A 22,205-nucleotide genomic window follows, 5' to 3' on the forward strand; every position below is an offset into this window, starting at 1 on the left:
ACTAGTGGGCAAATGTGTAACAAGAATTCGGTAGCCATGAAAGATAGATGTATAAAAGATCAGAAAAGAGATATCTGACTTAATCCAGTTTGAGAATAAATGGAATATTTTGCTGGTTGTAGGTCCAGGGGACAAAAACAAATCCAGATTCTGCTTCAATACCAATAATACCACAGAGACCATTTATAGTGGGTGAGATGCTTCTGTTCCTGGACCTCACTAGTGAGTATATGAGGCTTTTGAATTCCTCAGATTATCCTCTGCCATGGACAGAAGAAGAGATGAAAAGAGACATAGGTTGGCTGGGCTGTGTTTAATCAGTCATTATATATATATTATCAGTCATTCTTTTGACTTGTGAGGAGGAGCTGGCACCCCTTGGTTTCTTCATGGCTGTAAGGGCTCTGGTGCTGCCATTTCCAGAGGTTTTCAGAGTAGAAATCTGATTTTGCAGTGATCACCAGGAGCTTTTTTACAGTACCTGAGTTTGATGGAGATGAATGCTAGCACCTTTCAGACCACATGAATCGCTGCAGATCTTTTGTTTCCCTTCCTCCTTTGTGGAAGGAGCCTTCAGTGAACAAATAAAGTGCAGGAATCTTCATGAGCCCTCTCTCCTGTGCTGCTCTCAGTGCCTTGTTTGGGTGACCAGGGCCTGCATTCCAGCAGAATCACTGCTGGAGTGATACTCCTTAATTATTGTAAAAACAAAGCCAAGCAGTTCAGAATTCTCTCCAATAATAATAATAATCCTCCAGAAAATAATCCTCCAGATATGTTTCACTCAGAGTTACAAATTAATGCATCTGTTATAATTTGGTAATTTTCTTGACAACCATTTACAGGACAGACTATTGAAAATTTCTGTGAAAACTGATGGGGTTTTTTACTGCAACCATAAATATGTTCTTTTTCCTTGATAATTTTAACTACAGTAATCAGGTTTTCTGGGTGACCTAGCATATTTATATAGGTAAAATGATGCAAATAATCAGTGGAGAATGTTAAGAGTAAAGTAAAAAATAAACTAGATTTACTACCACAATGTGCTATTGACCTAATGAGATTACACTGTATTCCCAATTGCACTTCAGGGAGTATAATTCAATCTGTACTCACTTGCAGTCATTTAAAATACTCCTCTTGTTCTTAATATAGTATCTATTCAAATGGCTTTCCAATCCTTAAAAGCTGAGCCTTTTTCAAGAGGCATCTGCAGCTGGTTTCAGAATGGGATGGGGGTGCCAGGTTATGCCACAGCCATAGAATCATTGTCTCAGTGGAACCCCAGGAGATAATCTAATCTAATCTTTGATTGCCATGGCTCTAATGTCAGTGGTAAATCAGGTCACTTGTGGATTTGTCTAGGAAAGTCTGGAAAACCTCTGAAAATGGAATTAGTGTGAAATCTCTGGCATGTTACCCTCCTGGTGCAGAGCTTTCCCATAGACTGCAGACTCAACCTACCCAGCTGGTTTGATTTGTTGTATTAATGGGGCCGAGAAGAGTTTGCCTTTGACATCTTCCAACTACTTTACAAGTAATTGTAGGCTCTTGTTGTGTTTTTTTTATACTTTTCTCTGCCAGACTGTGCATGCCTGTATCCTCACCCTCTGTGCTTAAGGCCCCTGGTCACCATGGCATCAGCAGGACCTTCTTCAGATTTACATCTCTCTTATACTGGAGGAGAACCAAACTGGGGGTGGTCATAGTCTGAGAAAAAACTGCTTAAATAGCTGATCCAACAGAGCATACTCCTGAAAATACCTGAACATATCTGCCTGTACACATTACCTTTTTATACCAGCTGTACTGCTTCTGGTGCTCCTGTCAAGTGTTAACACTAGACACATGAAAAGAGTTGGGAGCTACGGGCTTTTTTCATTAATCAGTAATATTAAATTAGTTGGCTAAATATTGCTGTGTTGGTAGAAATTCAAGACAGTCTGAAAAGGATGCAAAAACTGATCTCAGATTGAATGAAGATACTGCTCTGAGTTCCCATGAGGGGATGTTTAATGAGGAGGCAACTGTGAGGGAGCAAAGCGCTTTTTGTGGAGATATTGGCAAATATACAGGGTCAGGAAAATTCTTTGACTCCTTATAAGAGCTGTGGTATCTGATTTGGGAATGGTCTTGGGAATACTTGAGGTATCCTTTACCAAGAAACAGCTTTCTCAGATACAAGATTTTGGGGGTTGTCTTGTGCAGAGACAGGAGCTGGACTCGATCTCTGTGGGTCCCTTCCAGCTCAGGCTGTTCTCTGATTCTGTGATTGATTTTGTTATTGGGACAGCACTTAAGGGCCAGGGGGAAAAAAAAGGTATTTGTCAACCAGATCCTCTAGGGAGATGTATTTTAAATCTTAGGATTTAAAGTGTTTGCCTGTGTTCGAAACAAAGTATTGATTGCCACTGTAATCAAAGAAAGATTTTATTGGTTCTCACAAGTACTTTTCAGGCAAACGAGGCGAGGGTTAGTGAAATGACTTTCCATGCTACCATAGCAGTTATATTTATTGATGTTTCCCAGAGTCATCTGGACTTTGTGTGGGATAAAGGCTCTTCTCAATCAAATTTTATGGCCTGGCTTTATGTGACTAATGATTTTGAAACAGATAGTTTGAAAATAATGTTGTATATTGCTTACATAACTGCATAGATGTTAATATTTATTACACTGAAGGTTTTTAGCAGTGAGTCAATGACTATCCCAGAATTATTTGGCTTATTTTCATTTCCTTTCCTATATTCTGAATCACAGAGCTGTAATTATTCTGCACATGTAAACCAAAATATAACAGAGTCTTAAGAATGCTTTTCTTTTCATAGGTCTGCTGGTCATATAGCAGTGTTTGTTCCCAGGGTTTGCTCAGATTGGTAACAGTGGAGTGGAATTACCAAACACTGGATCAATTGTTCTCCTTCATCAGTAGATCTGTCTCTGAACTGGTTTGGGGTAAAACCATCTTTATAGACTGAAGAGAAAAACTTGCCTGTAGTTTACCTGCTAATTGAAATGATTGTCCACAGCAGTGTTTCTATTTTGTTGCCTCTCGTTTGTGCCGCTTTTTTTGCCTCATGAGTTCTGTCCTTGTGTGAAATATCACTGTACATCATGCAGAGAGTGTAATTCTGCCCCTTCTCATGTCAGACTTGTGAGCATTAGAGCAATATTATCATTTTTCTAGGGCTAAGCCACTGAACCACAGTGGTTTGTGTCATTATAACTTGGCAAATACAGCCAGTCCTTTCGACTCCTGAATTATCAGATGTTTTATGAGCAGATTTCTCTTTTTTGTGATGTATTTCACTGTAAGGAAATTATATTTAAGCAGAAGTCGTTTGCCTGAATTCCCAGTATTGGTTACTGCCTGTGGTGACAGTGCAGGATTGCATTATGCTTTATGACTTTTTGTCTTCCTGAATAATGACATTTCTGTTTAACAGAAACAGTGCTGGAGCTTCAATCAAAAATGCTGAGTACAATATGAACTAGAGGGTTAATCAGAAATTCCTGGGAGAGCAGTAAAGCATACACATCTCACATTTATGGACACTGAACCAGATCCATTTTTTTAATAGTATGGATTTTTTTTTTCTTTATTAAATGATGGAGCTGGCCATATATATTCTTGTCATTAATCAATAATTTCTACTGTTTTAATTTTATGTTATGAAAGGCAAGAAAGCTCATCTGACTTAGGGAATACTAAGTTGACTCAGGTAAATGATTGCCAAGGGATGGCAATTTATTGTGAAATCTGGGAAAGATCAGAGTGAATCTTCCCACTCAATCCTTTTTTTTTTTAATCAAGCAGAATCAGATTTGCAAAGTAATGGAAACAAAAAGCCTCCACTTAAGTCAATTATTTCAATCTCAATTAAAAATAATGTTCTTGTCAGACCATTTTTAATCTAAGTAGTTCTGCTGGTCTGAGCCTGCTGCTTTGTGTACTCAACACCTCTATTTCAATGGTATTAATGGTATGAAACTGAGTAGATTTAGGCAATGAATAAATCTCTGCAGGATCAGAGTCCCATGTGTTTATTTGTAGTAAAGTTCTCTGCTGGGCTGGTACAAGTTAAACTGTACCTCTAGCATATGAAACAAAATACCACGATAAATTTTAATTTTTAATTTTTTTTTTTCCTTAGTACCAAAGGTGATGGGTGTGGAATTATCCATTATATTTATAAATGCATTTTTACCTTGGTAGCAAAGGTGAGCCATATTGTAGCAGTGTATTTTAGTTTGATGGCTGAGCAATAAATGGTACATGTTTACCATTTTCAGGACTGCTCTTTGTTTATCACCCTTCAGGATAATATTTAGGTTTGTGTTTGAGGAATGTGTCATTTAGAAGGTCATTGAAGTGGTAGCCATTGATGCAGGATTACAATAATAAATGGTAATGATTCCTAGCAGAGTGTTCAATTGCTGAACTTTTTAATTTCAGTGTGTTTAAAGGTAAGGAATAGAAGAAATCCCATTAATTGCATTTAGCAGGAAGTTCCCAGCTCTGTGGAAAGACAGCAGCTCAGTTGTGAGCCTCTTGCACTCTGGAACTTCATCCAGACTGAGCCAAAGCTCCCTAACTTATCCCTCCATCTGTGGACAGGAGCAAAGATCTAACCAAGGAATACTGCACAAGGTGGGAATTCAGGAGTGAGAGGTGCATGAAGAGGGAGCACAGTAAATCCAGTTTATGTGCAGAGCAGGTGTTGGTTAAGCCTAAGGTCAGGGATTCAGTCACATTTGCCTTTCAGAGTGCTCCCTCTGTGTTTTAATGTGAGCATAAATGTTTCCACACCTGGGCAAATGCACCAATCATCTTCAATTTATGGAGGGGAATGTGGCATGGGCTGTTATTTTGGGAAGTAATGAACCAAAGCCCCTTGGCTTTAGCTGTGGCTCAGCAGAACTCTTAAAGATGACACTGGCTGGCTGCATCTGGGTTCTTGACTGCACAGACTGGTTTGGTTTGGGTTTTTGGTTGTTGTTTTTTTTAATCTCAAAACCCAGGCTGGGGTCTCCCCCGGGAAACTGCCCTCAGGGATAATGGCAGATAATAGAAGAGTTGATGGCTTTTTAAAGACATTTTTCTTTCAGCACAAGGACTCTTGATTCCCATGTGTGAGAAATCAGGCAGGTGAGGCAGGAGAACAGTATGAGAGAGTTAGGACCTGCTGGTGGAACTGAAGTACAATAAGGAATTAGTCCTGGGAATAACATAAGGGTGTTGCTAGCATGGGATCAGGACAGGTAAAGAACATTTGGAGTTTGGAATTAGTGAAGGAACTTGAAGAACCAAAGGAAGAGCTTCTACTGGGGCACCAGTCAGAAAAGGAAGAATTAAGAAAATACACCCACATACCCACTCCCAAATAAATAAGAGGAAATGGAGTGGCAGCCAGCATGGAGAAGGCTGAGGAGCTTTTACTCACAATCTCTCTTCCCACATCTCTCAAGCCTCCGAGCCTGAAAGCAGGGACTGGGCAAAACAAGTCCCTCCTGTTTAGGAGGAGGCTGTGTTTGAGACCACCTGAGGAACCTGGACCTCCACAAGTCCATGGGAGAGGAGGACGTGTGTCCCAGGGCCCTGGGGGAAGTGGCAGATGTAATTGCTAGGACACTCTCCATGATATTTGAAAAGCTGTGGCAGTCAAAGTCCTCAGTGATTGGAGAAAAAAAAGAACACCACATGTATTTTTAAAAGGAATAATAAGGAGATTCTGTGATTTGGAGATGCTTGACTTGGAGAATATGAGAAAATATTCTCCATATAAAGTAATCAATGCAACCTAAAGTTTTTGATAGATGTTTTCCTAGTCAGTCACTTCAAAATGTGGGGTATGGAATGATGTTTCCCAAGAACTTGAATCCACTCAGACAGATAAAATGGTTTGCATTTCACATACCTCAGCCCAGCTCTGGGTGACCAGACCTTTAAAACTTTATTGGTGTTGGAATATTTGGGGTTTATACAGTCTGAAATCTTCTTAGAGCACATTATAAATCCATGAGTGTATGTGTGACCTGCATTGCCACCTTGGCTTGTTTAAAAGTGTATTTATATCAGGATGCATGCAGTGCCCTTTCTAGGAGAGCTCTAATAATATGTGAAATTGTGGTGACTGAGGAATAACTGAAAATATTATATTTTCTGGGTCTTTTATTACTGTAAAACATAAAAAGGAGCTTTGTGGTCCTCCTTATAGCCAATAGTGCGGATGGATGTTTACAGATATATATATATATATTAAAATACTTAACTCATCTATTTATAAATCATCATAAAGAGGTAGCAACTTTATGAAAGTAAAATCAATACAAATTGCATATGGCTCTTGGGATAGATTTTATAAACTGTGTGTTTTTCTTGTAACATAAACATCTATGAATATTAAGGCACTTTTTTTGCAATTCAATTTTAATCTTTCAAATATAGAACAGGGACTATTTTCCCCTCACTATGTAATTTCAATTCCCAGTTTTGCTGATGGCATTTATGATCATAAATAGAGATATTAAAAAATAGAGGCACAAATTTTGCTGAAGTGATTTGCTGAGCAGGCTGCATGGGCATAAGTAAAAGATGCTTAAGTACACTTAGAACTTTTAAAAAATGGTCTCCTTGATCAGTTCTTTTCATAGTGAGGATTATGAAACATTACTGGATTATAGCAAATTTAACTGAGATTGTGAACCTGGCAGAGATTTAATTTGAGTGTGTTTTTTCTGCCATTTGGGACTTCATGAAATAATCAATCCAGAAGTAGAGTAACAACAGAAACAATTTAGGAAGTTTTATTGTAAAGTGCTTAATGCTACTAAGAATTTGTCTTGTGGGGTTTCTTCATTTTGTTGCTAATTTTACAGTTTGCTGGTTGTATGTGCCTGTACATCCAGATCTGTCACTGGGGAAGGGGAGGGATGTGCCCTGCTGATGGGGGTGCTTGCAAGCAGTATTTTAGGAAAAGTTTGAAAAACAATTATAGTGGAATAATGATGATTTTAATACCAGCAAAGAAAAGAAATGTCAGGTGTTTGTTGGGAGTCACCATTCAGAGTGCAATCTGTAGAACACTAATATTGTGTTTGTGTTTGTGATTGTGAAGACATTTGATAAACTTCTCCTAATTTTGATGCCACTTTACTTACAGTAGAACTTTATTCCTGCAAAATTTGTACCTGTACAATTTTACTGAGATTTCTGAAGGGCATTAATTTGCTTGCAAAGTTTCTGCATTTTTTAAATTACCCAGTGAATACAGCTGACATTAATCATGAGGTGAAGAGCCACTGCTCAGAGTGACAATAGGGTTATGCATCTTAGTCAAGAATTTTACACCAGCTGAAGTGACTAGAGTGAAATAATTTCAGAAGATAAAACACAGAGGTCTCTAATCCTATTAAAACATGTCAGTAAATAATAGTTTTTTGTTCCTGGTTTAATTTCCAAAATTTCTGAGGTATTTAGTTATACACTTAGAGGGGCTAATTGTAAATGATATATACCCATTGTTACTTTGGTTAATAAAAATGGTAATACCTGTGCAAAACAGAACTCTTTGAGATGCTGTAATGTAATTACATCTTGGAAAACAGCATAATGAGGCAAGAAGAAAACCCTAGGTATATGTAATTCCAGATTCAGTTTCCTGTGGACTGAGAAATAGTGTCTGGGTGTGGGGACCACTGTGAAACTGGGCAGGAGAGCTACCTTTGTCTTACTGTACTCTTCACTTTGATTAATTAATTCCAAGTGTAAAAATGGATTTCTGTAGTTTTCACAAAATGAATTCAGATTTTTAAGCTGATTCTGGAGCTATAGTTACTTCTGAGCTTTTTCCTTGTACTTCTCTGTAGTGATTATTCATGCCCTGAGTACATCAAAACAAAATTAGGGCAGAGAGAGCTAAAACTGCCTTGTCTACCCTGGAGTATCCTGGGTCATACTCAGATCTTTCTGTATTTCCATTCAGGACTAGAAATGATTTGTGGAGTCAGAATGCATTTTTATCTTTGAGATTCATGTTTGAATTTAAAGAAATTATAGGGAAGAGTCTTAGAAAAAATCAGAACCTGATGGTCACATTTATGATTTACTACTTTTATTTCTTTTTCCTGTCTAATTTCCTTAGGAGCTGAGCTCATGTGGGGGCATAGCCTGACCCACTGCTTGTCTGATTTGTTCACACCCCAAAAATTTAATCTGGAATGTCTGCCAGTGTGAAACCTTTTGTATGGCATTTATTTTCATTTTATAGGCAGGCTTTTGCTATGTTAACACTGCTACTGTAGCTGTGAGAACATCATGTTTATGGATGTTGTTTGCCTGCATTTTTAGGTTGTTTTCTTTTTTTGGTGGTAAATACAAATAATGTATCTCAATATGAGTAAAGCACATTTTGAGCATTTAGCACCTACTTACTTACACAGTGTTTGGACATCAGTGAAGAGCATTATTTAAAGAATCTCCATTTTCTAACTTGTGGAAAATTCATTGTGAAAGAGAATAAAAGCAAAAGAAAAATGGAAAAAAAAAAAAAGCTGCATTAAATTATGTACTTAAGAGACACCAGTTCAGATCTCTACAGAAGCGTTTTGCTGTTTGGTTTTTGGGTTTTTTTTCCCTTGCAGGATGAAAATGTAGCACTCAGGAAACACAGATAATTCAACTATCAAGTAAGATAGAAACTAGTAGCAAATGAAACAAACTCCTGCTTTAAAGTCCCAAGACAAAGTCAAAATCCTTCTGGATAGATCCTATTAACTCAGTTTGCAGCCTGGGAGATGAGAATATAGAAAGTTTTGGGCATGTAGAAGCACTTTTGGTGGGGTTTATTCCACACTGTGTGTGCTGAGATTCTCAGTGCTGGAATTCAGTGCTCTGCCTCTCAGCTTTCCTCTCTGATCCTGTTTTGCTCATGCAGCTTTAACAGACAGCAGAGAGTTATCTATTGCAAACAGTGTTCTTTTTTATCCCTGAAAATATGGACTATTAGAACATAGGTTTTGCATGGCAAAAGCTGCTTTTAACATCTGGTTTTAAATATTCTCTGTTGAATTTGTATCTATATTTAGAATAATCCTTGAAACTTCTGATCCTACCTGAGTGTTTCATCTCAGAATATAGTATTGTGGGCAGGTGGATTTCAGATTTCTGTTGTTCTTTTCTCCCATGGGTTTGTGCACATCTAAACCAGAGTCTGGAGTGTGTTGAAGAGATGAGACTGCCCCTTTTCTGTGCACACAAAGTACTTTGCACTAGGAATGGTGTGTGCTGTCACACACAGGAATCCAGCCCAAACGGGCCATGGTGTGAGCAGTTGTGCAAAACAATTCTGATTTGATTTGTGGTATGATATTTGAGGTCTCTCATAAAGCATCAGTCTAAGTCAAACATTGGAAGTTAGGGCAAACAAGTAACGTGATGTTATATTTTCAAATACTGAAAATATTCCATAACTTTACTTTGTGAATGAGAAATGGTATTCCAAGAAAAATTCAGCTCTGTGAGTTGTGGTAACCACCTCCACCTATCCCTTCATGTCTTTTACATCACCAAAAATTTAATATAGGTATATTTCAGCCTCCTCTTATGGGCTATTACTTAATTATCCTCCTATGGGTGTTACTTAAGTATAATAGTTTCAAGTTTTCCTGTTCTATATAATCTATTTTATCTACCACTAGGTGTTCTGAAGAAAATAATCAGAAAACAGATTTTGTGCTAATTCAGCCAGTCATTAGAGTAGGTGTTTTATTATTCTGGAGTGGTGTTTTACTGGTTTTGTTGGGTTTTTTTACTGTGATAGAGCTTACTCACAGAGATGAGTAAGCTGATTTTGTGGTTCCCTCCTCGGGTAAATATAGCCCGATTAAAAGAGTCTGAGAATGTGAGATCACTAAAAAATCAACCTTATATTTTATTTCACTGGTGTTAGTTTCAGGTATCTCCATAATACACTCTTCCTACAGTAAATAAAACTCTAGAATAGTCATAAAGTACGAGACAGAAGAAATAAATAAGCATCACAGTACATCAGTGTTGTGCAATCCCTGGCTGCAAAAGAAATCACCACTTACTCCTGTGAAAGCTGAGCTGGCTGATGAGTCAGGGTGCCTGGGAGAAACTGCCTGGAAAAGTCACCTGCAAGGCTGCCTTTTTATGTAGATTTTCTCTAAGAGTTTATTTAAAATTCACTTGTGAATTGTACTTCCAGCAGGCTTCACACAGCTCTCCCTGCTCCCACACACAAACACTGCAAACACAAATTCTCCACCACACACCTTGCAAGTTATTTTGCACAGGGCCATTTCTACTTGAACAACAATTTCTTCTGGAGATTTACTATGCTGCAGGAATAGCTTTATGTGAAATCTTGTGAATTTGGAATATTCATGTAAGATAAATTACTTTTAAATTGAATTTCAGGAATGCGATTGATTGTGTTTGCCTGGGAAGAATGGGAATTATCCACACAGTTATTTATAACTTAGAAATGCTGCTTCTGCACAAGTAGCAGAATAATTTGGGGATATTTCTGATAAAGGGCAGTATATTTCACATTGCCTTAGATTACTTGAGAATCAGAAAAGCAATGTTTTCGTAAAGTATATTTTCAATTCATCTTCTGAAAGTAAAGCGAAGGTTGAATTTTCAAGTTATAAAAGCAGAAGTATCAAGAAGTTTCTGCCTTCAGCTCTGAGACTCTTTTTTTTTAAATCTTTGCACATCTTTCAAAGACTTTTTTGTTGCAGGTCATAATTGTCTTTCATAGTCAGCATAGATTGGAATTTACCCTATTCCTTACAACATTGCTCCAATGTATGTTATTGACCAGAAATTTCTAGTCATTTTTGTTATTAAAAAAAAAAAAACCCAAAACAGTCATAAGACATGAAATTGGATGTCTTGATTTTATTCTGGCATTCAACATGCTTAGCTGTAAAACTTTTTTCTGCATCTGTCAACAGGGAAATCATCCTTGCAAATTCTTCAGTGGAAGTAAGAGGTAAAATCCATCTAGGAGGGACAAGAAGATTGGAAGGTCTCTTAATCAGCTTTCTAATTTACAGTGAAAATGGATTTTTTATTAGTCAGGAGTAACTTGTAACATAACATGATGTTACTTGAAAAAATAATTTGTTTTTGATTGCAAAGGATAGCTGCTTGCTGAATGCTAGGTTAACTATGAATATCTTGTCCATGAAGCAAAAATTTACTTCTTCATCAAATGAGTGAAGAAGGAAACACAAATGAACACAATAAACAAGATTTTTTGGAAAAAAAAAAAGCAACACAGTTGAATTTGATTTGAAAAGAGGAATAGCAGGCATATGCCATGTGTCATTATAGGAGAGAACTGGAGACAGTATTATTCATTATGTGGTTTCAGAGTGCCCTAAATTGGAGTATAAGATTATTGGAAGTGGTTGATTTCCCCAGATTACTGCTTAATAGTGACTAAAGGGCCCACATTACTCATATTTGCAAAGAAAATAGTGCCAAAAAGCAGCAGTGGTTGACTGGAATGAAATGTGGAGCCCTCAGGGTTTTAGCTTGAGATGGAGTTTAATTGTGTGTCTCTTGCTTAATACAAATGTCCCTGAGTCTCTGAGGCTGCTGTGCTCTCAGCACTTGCAAATTGCTCCAGCATTTTCCAAAGTATTTACTGGGGATGCTTTCTTCACTGCTTTCTAAACAAATTATTAAAATGACTTCACAGACCCAAGTAGGTTTCCCTATTTCTGGCTGTTTATCGTTTCCAAATTCCTACGGCTTCCTGCCAGCTTTTGTTTATTTCCTTTATCTGCTTAAACTTCTGTAATGCTGTGGTTGGAAAAGGGTTAGGGCCTGATGACATCTCTGCAATTTTCCTTTTGCACTTCTAGAAAAGCAGGGATAAAAAATGGCCCAGCTGGGATTAGAGTACTTTTGCTGTCCTACAGCTGATATGCTGCTTCTTGATAATGAAATATAAGTGTGGTGAATTACTTCGAACTAAAGTAATTCATATTTTGGAGCAGATCTGCTAAAGTATTTTTTTGGAAAGAGTTTGTCCTGTGAAGTTTCTTGTACTTTCAGGGACATAGATTGCTCTGTTTTGCTAAATTGGTTGTGGGGTATAAACAGAGCATCCTTGAAGAAAAGCTAAATTAGAAACAATGTGAAAATTCCACAAATTTGACCAAAAAAGAAAAAAAAAAATTTCTTTCACAGTCTTTATAATTTCTCTGCCAGGTACTATGAAACTAAGGAAAAATACTACATTCCTGTGAAATAAAAGTATTTTGTTGTGTGAAGGTGCTGGACTGATGTGCAGAGGAATGAGTCTGAGTGCAGTGCTAGGCTGAGTTCCTGCTCTGGCACACAGGACTTCTGTGATTCCATTCCCAGGTGGTGAAAGGGAAATTAAAGTAATTTCTTTTTGCTTAGTGAAAATGTCAGGTCTAAGTAGGCAAGAGTTTTACATAGCTTTTACAAGACTTTACCTTGGGAAAGAACCTAAGAATTCATCTTGTCCATCTGCTTTAATTAACAAGACCTGGAACTAAAGTATTCAAATGCTCTATTACAAACAGGGAGATGAGCAAAGGGAGAAATTATTCCTGTATTGTGATCCTGATTTCTACCTTTCCTGCAATACCTTATAAATTTAATAAGGTTTAAATGAAGCTTCAGATTGTGGAAATGATGTTTCCAGGTTTTGAATTCAGAGGGATTGCTGAAGTACTCAGAAAGTACCTAGGATTAACTGCTAAAATCTATAAATGTTAACAAACTAAAACCAAGATCTTAAGTATATTCAAAATAAACGGAACTGTTCAAGTCCTGTTTCATTACTGATCCCTGAGTAGTGCATCTTGTAATACTGATGTCATTGCCATGTTCTTCAGAGAGAAAATTACTGATGAGGATATTTAGTTGTTAGTTTTCCTTTAGCTTAGAAAATTAAATTGCTGCCTTACACTGCTCAGCAAAATTTCCAATGAACATTTATAGTTTCTGTACATCAGAGTTTTTTCTAATATTTTTGAGAGGCATTGCTCCCCGAATTCAGCCACTTACACAAATGAAGTTATTTATTACATTGTATTCATTTCAAATTTCTTCTTTTCAGTAATTGCATTTGCAGTTGATATTTCTGCAGTGCAATAAAATGGTAACTGTGCAACAAGGACCAGAATCCTGGAGAATCCTTCAAGTGTTGTGCAATTCATACAATGGCTGAATATCAGTAAAGGTGTGTGAGGTGATTTGATAGGAGCATTTTTGATATGTAGGAGAAATTCAAGATGGAAAATGAAATTGCTAGCGTTCATTTTAAACTCAAAATTTGGATATAAAATTTTTCTTGAAGGAGGAAAAAGGTAAAAAAAGCTACAAATTACATTTGAAAATCAGAAGGAATAGTTAAAGCAGCTTTTATTGATCAGTTATTGGGTGATGAAAGCTCCATTCCATTGCTCTGCATAAAACCCCACTGAACAGATTAGATTCCTTCCACTTCCATGTGGAAAGAATTAATGTTTTTCAAGATTATTTTTCCCCCCTGTACAGTTTAATATTGTTCTTCCACTATCACCCTGAGAATCAGGCCTTTCCATATTGTTTTTATAATTTCTAGCCATTTTCCCAGGAAAGTAACTATAAACATAGGTGTTTGTACATTCCATTAAAGATTTGCCTTTTGATGGGTGTCTCTCACAGCCAGTGTGGTTGGGAAGGTGTTAACCTGACTATCCAATCCCTGGTTGTGCTCAGAAACCTCTAAATACTGAAAGAACAAATAAACTTCTCTTCTTATTTCACCACACTTTGAGCTGTGTCCGTGTGAATCATTTCATGTCCACCAGTGACATTCCACCCCTTGGGTAAAGAAAGGAAATCTTTGGTTATGTTTTTCCTGAAACAAAAAATGCTTTCACTGTATCAGGATTGGAGGTGAACAAGTGGGAAAACCCTGTTTTTCAGGAGGGTTTAGCAGAGCTTGAGGAGTGTCCTGAGCTGTCCTGCAGGTTGGAGCCCCTGCCTGAGCCAGACTCCTCTGGCCCTAAAACCCCTGCATCTGCCTCCTCCCTGCTGCCAGTCCTTCCTCCCTCTGCCCCCAGGGACATGGCATTGCTCTCCAGGGCCCAGCGAGATTTGCTGCTCTGCATCAGGACATTTCCCAAGTATAAACAAAGGATGTTTCTCTCCAGCCCTCTTAATATGAGATGTGTTTTGTCCAGGGAGGACAAGGAGCCTTGTTGGTTTTTATTCTCTCTGAAGCATCACAGCACAGACCCAGCCAGAAGCAGGTGAGTGTGAAAAGAGCTCTGGTGTCTTGCTCCTGTGTCTGGTCCACACACACTGGTGTTAGGAGCAGCTGGCCAAATACAGGACAGGAATTTTTTCCTTTTTTTTTTATTCTTTTCTTCCTTTTTTTTTTTTTTTCTCAGATCATCTGGGACCTCTCTTTGGGTTTTGTCTGCAGCAAAGAAAACAAATTGATTATCATAGAATCATCTCCCTGCCATTTTGGGGTGGAATTTATTATTTTCACTGCTCTGGTATCTGCCTTTGTACTTTCTTCCACCTCTTCTCCTGCCCTCTCTAAAGGATGTTAGGACTGATTTTCTGGCCTGTGGACTGCATGTTACACCAGATGGTTTGGACATGTCAGTCCTGGGTTTCTGTGAAAGCTGTGAAGGGCAGGTGTTCTAAAACTGACTGTGCTGGTTGGTTACTGTCACAAAAATCACTTCTGTGCTGTGTGCCACAAAACTGACATCAGAAACGCCTGGATATTATTTATATCCAGCCTCAGACATCACAGATATTAATTGGAAGTTTAATCTAATTAAACTGCTCATGTGAATAAAACATACTATTTGTATTTGATCTTCCACATATTAGAGAAAGATTGGAACTCAGGTCAGGTATTAATTACTATTCAAATATTGCGCATTTTTTGTTGAATGATCACATGCTGTTAACCTGTACTTTGCACAGTTGGTGGTCTCACCCTTGTAATATTCTCCTGTTACTTCTTTTCCTGGCCAATGGATGTGGTGTTTTAGCCATTCCACTTTCTGCAAGCTTCGTGCTGCCAATGTTCCCATCTATAAATGCCATGTCCCAAACTGCAGAGAGGGTGAGGAAATGCTAATTGGAATTACTGTATTTATTCCTCTGGCAGGAAAAGTATCAGTGCAGTGTGAAAGTGTGTCTCAGGGCTGGAGAGGCTGGAATTCACATTCACAATAGCAGCAATCCACTTTGTGCTGCAGATAATAGGAGACAGCACTTTGCTGGGAGCAATGACTTTCATGTCAGTTCTGTTGTGTGAAGCCAAAGCCTAAGGCACTCAGATAACACATATTAATAGGGACAAATCTTCCAATGTTCTGGGAGTAAATATTCACCCTTTCCATGTTAATCCATCCACTTTGATTGTGGAATATAAAACCAAAGGGAGAAGTATCTGCTTCTCTGCAGATGGAATATTTGAAAGTACAACTGACTGCATCAAATGGGCAAAGCAGCAGTGCTGTGTGCATGGAGCTGTGCAAGGGGAAGAAATTCATGTCACCTGCACCTCTGAGAATGCTGGGAAAACCCCAGTTGCATGTGTCTCTGGAATTAATCTGTATTTTCCCTGTACTTTCCACAAAAGTACAGGTAATCTGGATTTCAGGTTCACAGTAGGAGGTTTCTGCTGAGGGTTTACATAACCTTCACTTGCACAACATTCTCAGTGCTTGTTTATTCTGTTGACTGACAAATAAACCTTTTCCAAAAGCTAGAAACTTGCATTCTTTACCTAAATAAAATGTCTCCTCATTGCTGTGTAGGTTTCTCAGTAATCCCTTTAAGGTAGGCATGAGCTGGGTTTGCCATAAAAGCAGACACACCCTGGGAGAGCTTTGTTTTCATGTCACAGAACTGGGCTGTTCCGGCATCAGTGCAGTTGCAAGCTAAACTTGTTATCATTTAATGCCATTAACAGCAGTGTATGCTAATAAAAACTTCTTGTGAGCTTCTCTCTTCCCAAGGACGCAGCATCCACTGATTGTTCTTGTTTCCAGGCTCACCAGGGCATGTGAATGGTGCTTTTTATGGCAGGGCACAGAAGAGGGACCAGGGGAAAGGAGAACAGCTCAAGCTGTTCAAGCAGTTTTGCTCCAGAACATAGATTTTTTACCAAAATTAATATGAACTAAATGAAATAGTGTCCTAATGATGTTTAGTTGAGCTCTATTAATGATTTTAATGTAACCTATTGTGGCTCCTGTATTGCTTTGGGTGTTTTCTTAGTTGTAGAAGAGCTCAAATCTAACAGTTTAAATGTATGTGATATTGTATAATCAAAGGTACAGTCTGAAGCAATGTTTTTTTGCATGTCTTTGGGTTTGGTGCAGAGCTATGCCCACTAACAGTAGCAGTTTGCTGAAATTTTTGGGAATATATTGTTTGTTTGTAGTGCCATTGTACATTAAATGTGTGGGGTTTATAGAAGAAATCTCTTGGATATGTTTTGAAAGAGGTGTTGTCTAGAAAACTGCAATCCCAAATGCTTCTCTGTTCTATAGAAAATAATCTTGTTCATTTCAAAAGGCATGTGAAGTACTCCAAATGAAAGGATTTTAGAAAATCATGTAAGATGCCATGAGAAATCTGATGAAAAACCATGGAAAATTTGAAAGCCAAATATTATTTTGCTGTCTGCATTTTAGCATGAAAAACAAGCCTGTGTGTGTGTGTGCTTCTAGCTCTACTTTGCCTGACTTCTCCTCCAGTGTCAAAACCTTAAAACCCTGCAATAATTTTATTCCATTTTCTACTCACTTCACTACGAGACTAAAAGGATTTTAATTAGACCCACTCCACAAGCTGTATGAGAGCATCAGCAGTGCCTGTTCATGAAATGAAAAAGTAAATGAAGCAAAAAGATGCTCAAGTCTCAGGCACATTTTATTGGTGTTGACAGTGGTAACTTATTTAGCAGGAGAGAAGCACTCTCCTCAGACCTGGAATTACTGGAGAGCTCTGGGGTCTGTGTCACACAGAGGTTGCATTAGAATGTCAGAAATACTCTGTCTTTCCCTTGGAAGTTTCTGTTAAGCAGTATTTTGGCCAGCACACAAGTTGCAGATAAAATGTATTGTTTTCCTTCCTCCTGGTTTTTCTCACTGAGGCTGCAATAAGAGATGCCATTTCGAGCAGTGCTATCAATGTGCCATTCACAAATCTGGGCACCACGGGGTACCATTAATTTGTTCAGCTTCTTTTCAGTCTTTTCAGAGGAAACAGTCAAGTTCTTTTCAAAATGACTCAAAGTTTTCAGCTATGAATAAAACTGGTTAAATGATACTGAAATACCCAGATCTAGTGGGAAGTTGGCATGGGGCTGTAATGTTGCAAATAGAACAAGAACTTCCATCGTTACAGCTCTGAAATATTTTGTACCAGTCTATTTGGCCTCATTTTGTAATTCACTAATTTGATATTCAAATTCTGTTTGATGTTGTTCCTGCAGCATCCCTACCTAAATTAACAGTACTGAATTGTAACCTAATAGACCTGTCTTCCACCCACACTTTGGTTTGTCAGAAACTATTAAAAATTAGTCATTTATTATTTAGCAAACCATTATTGTGTGTTTTCTCTGATCTGTAAGCAAAATTTCAAGGCATTAAAAAAATTCAGAAAATGGTAGTGGAGGATTACATGAAATCATCACTTCCAAACAATTAATAGCTGCATAAATATATGAAGCCAAGCAGGCTTTTAAAACGTACTTTTAATTTTATATTTATCCTTGGTAAGTATGGAATGAGCTGTTTTTCTTGCTGAGCAGACTGTCTCTGCTGCCTTCCTTGGGAGGAAGGACACACCTGGAATAAGTGCATTTCTCTGCTGCTCTGCATTCCCACACAGGGCTTGGTGCCTGTTCAGCTCAGCAAAATCTGTGCTCATTATGTGAAGCAGAACTTTCCAGTGTCTGGTTCTTTAATCCACTTAGCCATTTTTTAAAAAATTTAGACTTACTTTTTGTATTTCAGGTATTCATATGCAAATTCACTGGGTCAAAACCTAGAAAATGCATTTTGCTTTCTCCTCCCTCCTGTAAATGAGGCAGGTGTTGTGTCACTTGTTCTCTGCAGGGCACAAGGGGTAACATTCCCCACTTGCTTCAACTGGATCGATCTCAGGAACCTTAGCTTGAGTCTCCTCCCAAGATTAAAGTTATTAATATTCATTGAGCTCCTGTTTCCTCAAAAAATAGCAGACTAAGATGCCCCTCAAACTTTCTGAAGTTTGTCTCCCTGTCAGATATTGCAATCTAATAATAAGCTAAGAAACTTGGAGCTCTTGCAAGACATTTCACACACCCCCTTCCCAACGAAAATATTGTGTGGGCAGTGTATATTTCATTACAGTTCCCAAGTTTTGTCTTCTTAGAGCAGCAGGGTGGAAGTGTAAAAGGACTTTATTTCAAGCATTATTTGCTTTTATTGAAGCAGGCAAGACAATAAATTAATTAAGCCGTTGAAAGGAGCCATGGTTTCATTTGTAGTAGTTTGTTCCCCCAAGTCGAATTGTCTCCCAGACCCTAAACAGATCTGCCTTGCCTCCATGTGTAGGATAAGTGCCATTGTTGACCCCTGCTTTAATTCTGGAGCTTCAGATATCTCTGGGTACCTTAAGAAAAACTTTCACCTGAGACAAAAGGTTTGCAGCCCTGCAGACTTGATTCCTCAAAATAACTGATGCAGGAAACTATTAACTATCTCCTCTTTGTCTCTGTTTTTTTTTTTAATGGGTGCATCTTATTGGCAAACAAAGAATGAATCCAGGCTTTGGGGCTGGGTACAGGGAAACAGCAAGAATTGGTTAATGCATGTGAGTTCAGAATTGTTAGAGAAAGGCAGAGAGCTGAGGTCAGATGGTGGCAGAGGCTGAATGTTTTGCTGATTGGATTGCTGTGGTTCATATCAGGAGAGTCACTTGTCTCTGGAGGAGCATTTCCCAGGCTCTGGAATTTGTGTGGTAGCTGGTAGAGTTCATCCCATCTCCTGGAGTGATTTATATTAGTGTGGTCTGCTTAAAGCCATTCCTGGAGGAACACACAGATAAACAATTGATGACTTGGAGCAGGGCAGTGATGGTTTTTTGTTATTTGTTTTGTGTTCAGTCATCAGTTCTACAATGGTTTCTTAATGCCTTTAAGTGCAGATAGAGATGCAGCACAGAAGCAATAGAACTTGGAATTTTGTGTCTGTAATTATGGGTGTTAAAAACCCTCATCTGAAAGTTAGGGGTCTGTTTCCATAGTGCTCCTTCCTTTTTGATGCTTGAATGCTGGAGTTTAGAAATGGCAGCCTGCCTGTCTTCGAGATGGTCTGGGCTTTATGGTGCACATTAAAAATTACAGCTCTGTCCCCTGGATATCTCCCACTGTGCTCCCAGAATCCTCCTTTGAACATTAGAAATAATCACCTGCTTTCCCTAGGTCCTGGAAACCTCACTGACTCCATTTGAATTTTGGGTATTTAAGATGCCTGTGGGGAAGGGAGAAGTGTTTTAAGTGAATGAAAACAATTAAGGTGAGCAAGGAAAAAGTTCTTCCTCTTTCCCCCCCCCCCTCCCCCCACCTTACCTGGCAGTAGCTCCCTGATGTCTGTAAGGGAAAATACCTCAATATTTGTACACAAGTGCTTACAGGGCATGCACAGATGTGTCTTACATTAAACCCAAACTGTGGGGTGGTTTTCCAGCACTGCCCAGCCATCGTTCACAGCCAGGAACAGAACACAGCCTGCTCCTGCAAGCACCACCACAGGGATCTGTCTGAAGTTGGGCTGAACAGATTCTGACATCTGGTCAATCAGATATTATAATATAATAATATAATATATCATAATGCTGCAATCAGATCCATTGATACCCTTTGTATCAGTTTTTCACAGAAGTTCCATTTTCTGGTGCCTTGTTTTTGGGTATGGGCTTTTTGTTTGCTTGTGTCTTGTTTGTTTTACTTTGTTTTTTGTTTTGTTTCTCTTTTTTTTTTTTTGGTTTTTTTTTTTTTTTTTTTTGTTTTTTTTTTTTTTTTTTTTTTTTTTTTTTTTCTTTCATCTGCTTCTCAAAATAAACCCCAGAAAACCAAACCTGTCCTCGAGAAGAATTTTATGCAATTAGCAGTTAAAACTATATTAAATCTCATTATTTGATTTGTTTTTCTTTTTTGAACTCAGACATTGTAGTCAGCTTAGTGTGAGTTCACATATTCTGTAGCACTGCAAAGGACTGACTAATGGTAATATGATAAAAAGGCAGAAAATTTGCTGATACTTATTAAAAGTCAGAAATAGGACTACTTTGAATGTATGATAAATAGTTTTTAGTTTTGTATATTGGTAGTAAATAAGGAATTATTAGAAAATCACCCTTTTCAAAATTAAATGCTTTCTTGTGTTTAATTAAGAGTTTTCCCCGTTTTAAACCCATTTGATGCTGAGCAGTTTCTGTGAATCCTTAAGATTTGTTTAACAGACTGGAGGCTTTAGTTAGCAAAATTTAACCTTTTCAATCTCCACTAAAACTTCATTTTCTGTTGTGCAGATGTATCAGCTGGTGAAGCACATGGTGTGCAGCAGTAAAGAGGAGAACTTGCACGCTCTGCTAGTGAACAGCCAAGGGCTGTTATTTTCTTCAGTGTATTTCTTCTTAATTTCATGGCCAAAGACCACGTGAAAAGAAAACTGCTTTTCAGGCAAGAGGAAAAAGTGTTCTTGTTCAGCAGCAGAGATGTCAAAAACAGAATTTGAAGGAGGGGGGAAAACATGTGTGGGAGTGAGGGAGGAATATCGTGAATTTGTGGTAACAATTAGGGAATGCAGTGAGAGTCAGTTCCAGAAATCACCTTCTTTTAAGGCTTATTTACTAAGTGTATATATAGAAGTATATATAATTATATATATATATATATAAAACTGAACTTTTTCAGCCTCTACCAAAACTGATTTAGAACCAATGGCAGTATTTCAGAATATATTTGTAAATCAGGAATTGTACCAACTGTGGGTGCCAAAAGGACCTTGGGTTGGAGCCTCCAGCCCACGGGTGCACTCAGGGCAAGCAGCAATTATTATCTAACTATGATGTGAAGGGAGAGAGGAACTTTGAGAGCCATAAAGTTCCTGTGAATTCTCAGAAAACACATCCATATGTGAAGAATGCAGGAATTCTGCTCACCCCAGGACATTTCTGGCTGCAGTTTTCTCAGTTGCCATACGTACCCACTCTGAGTTGTATCAAGGGCTTGGTCTGTCTTTCTTTCTCTGGCAGTGATTTCCTGGTGTCACTGTGCAAGTCTCTTCATTTCTAGGCTAGAAGGATTTGTTGATTGCTGGTAATTCTTTGATCACTTCTTCAAACAACTGATCATAATAATTATAATGATCTTATTTAATGAGGCAGCACTCCTCTAAGGACTAAACAAATATTATTTATGGCTCAAGTGATTCAGGTAGAGAGAAGTTTAAATCATCATGTAGTACCCAAGGGAGGGCTGCACTATTTCTGTCTCAGATGTCTGAGAAAAAATATGAGTGTTTGCATCCTATAAGATTTGCTTGGTAGATCTGATGCTCCTCAAATTATGCAACTTTTTATGCATAAATATGAGGACCTTGCACAGATCTTTGCTGTGATGGAGTAAACAGTTCCTCCAAGATTTACTGCAAAGTATTTGTTCACATATTTTTTACTCTATAATCTTTTATACTTTTCAGCTCAACTGTCCCTTCTTCCTCTCTTCAGAAAAAAAAACATCTGAAGTTTTATCATTTGTGTAAAAGGAGAGTAGTTTTCAGAAGGCCTTCCAGTTTCTGTACATGGTTCTGTTTTGGTTATCTATTCTGTATATGTATGTATATATTCTGTTTTGGTTAGGAATAGGAGCAAAAAACCCCAACTTTCCTAATTACAGCTTCTTAACTCAAGTGCCTCTGTAAGCACAAAGCCCTTAGAGTGATTCAGTTCCATGAGTAAGGATTGGCTTTGAGAAGAAATTGCTCATTTTGTTCAAAAGTGGATTAAGCCCCACAGAAGGTTTTGTGCTGTTGACCTGTTATAACTTTGGGCAGGCTGCCCCTGGAGCAGCAAAGGGCAGGTTGCTCTTTCTTTGGTGATTTTCACACAAGAA

The 22,205-nt window shown here is 38.1% G+C and overlaps 1 protein-coding gene across 6 annotated transcripts in view; it reads left to right on the top strand.

The window, feature by feature from the left end:
* RBFOX1 (RNA binding fox-1 homolog 1) overlaps positions 1-22,205 on the top strand; it is a 1,108,850-nt gene that overhangs the window by 651,149 nt on the left and 435,496 nt on the right. The window lies entirely within an intron of this gene.

The sequence above is a fragment of the Parus major genome, chromosome 14 (genome assembly GCF_001522545.3).
Source record: "Parus major isolate Abel chromosome 14, Parus_major1.1, whole genome shotgun sequence".
Classification (NCBI taxonomy): domain Eukaryota; kingdom Metazoa; phylum Chordata; class Aves; order Passeriformes; family Paridae; genus Parus; species Parus major.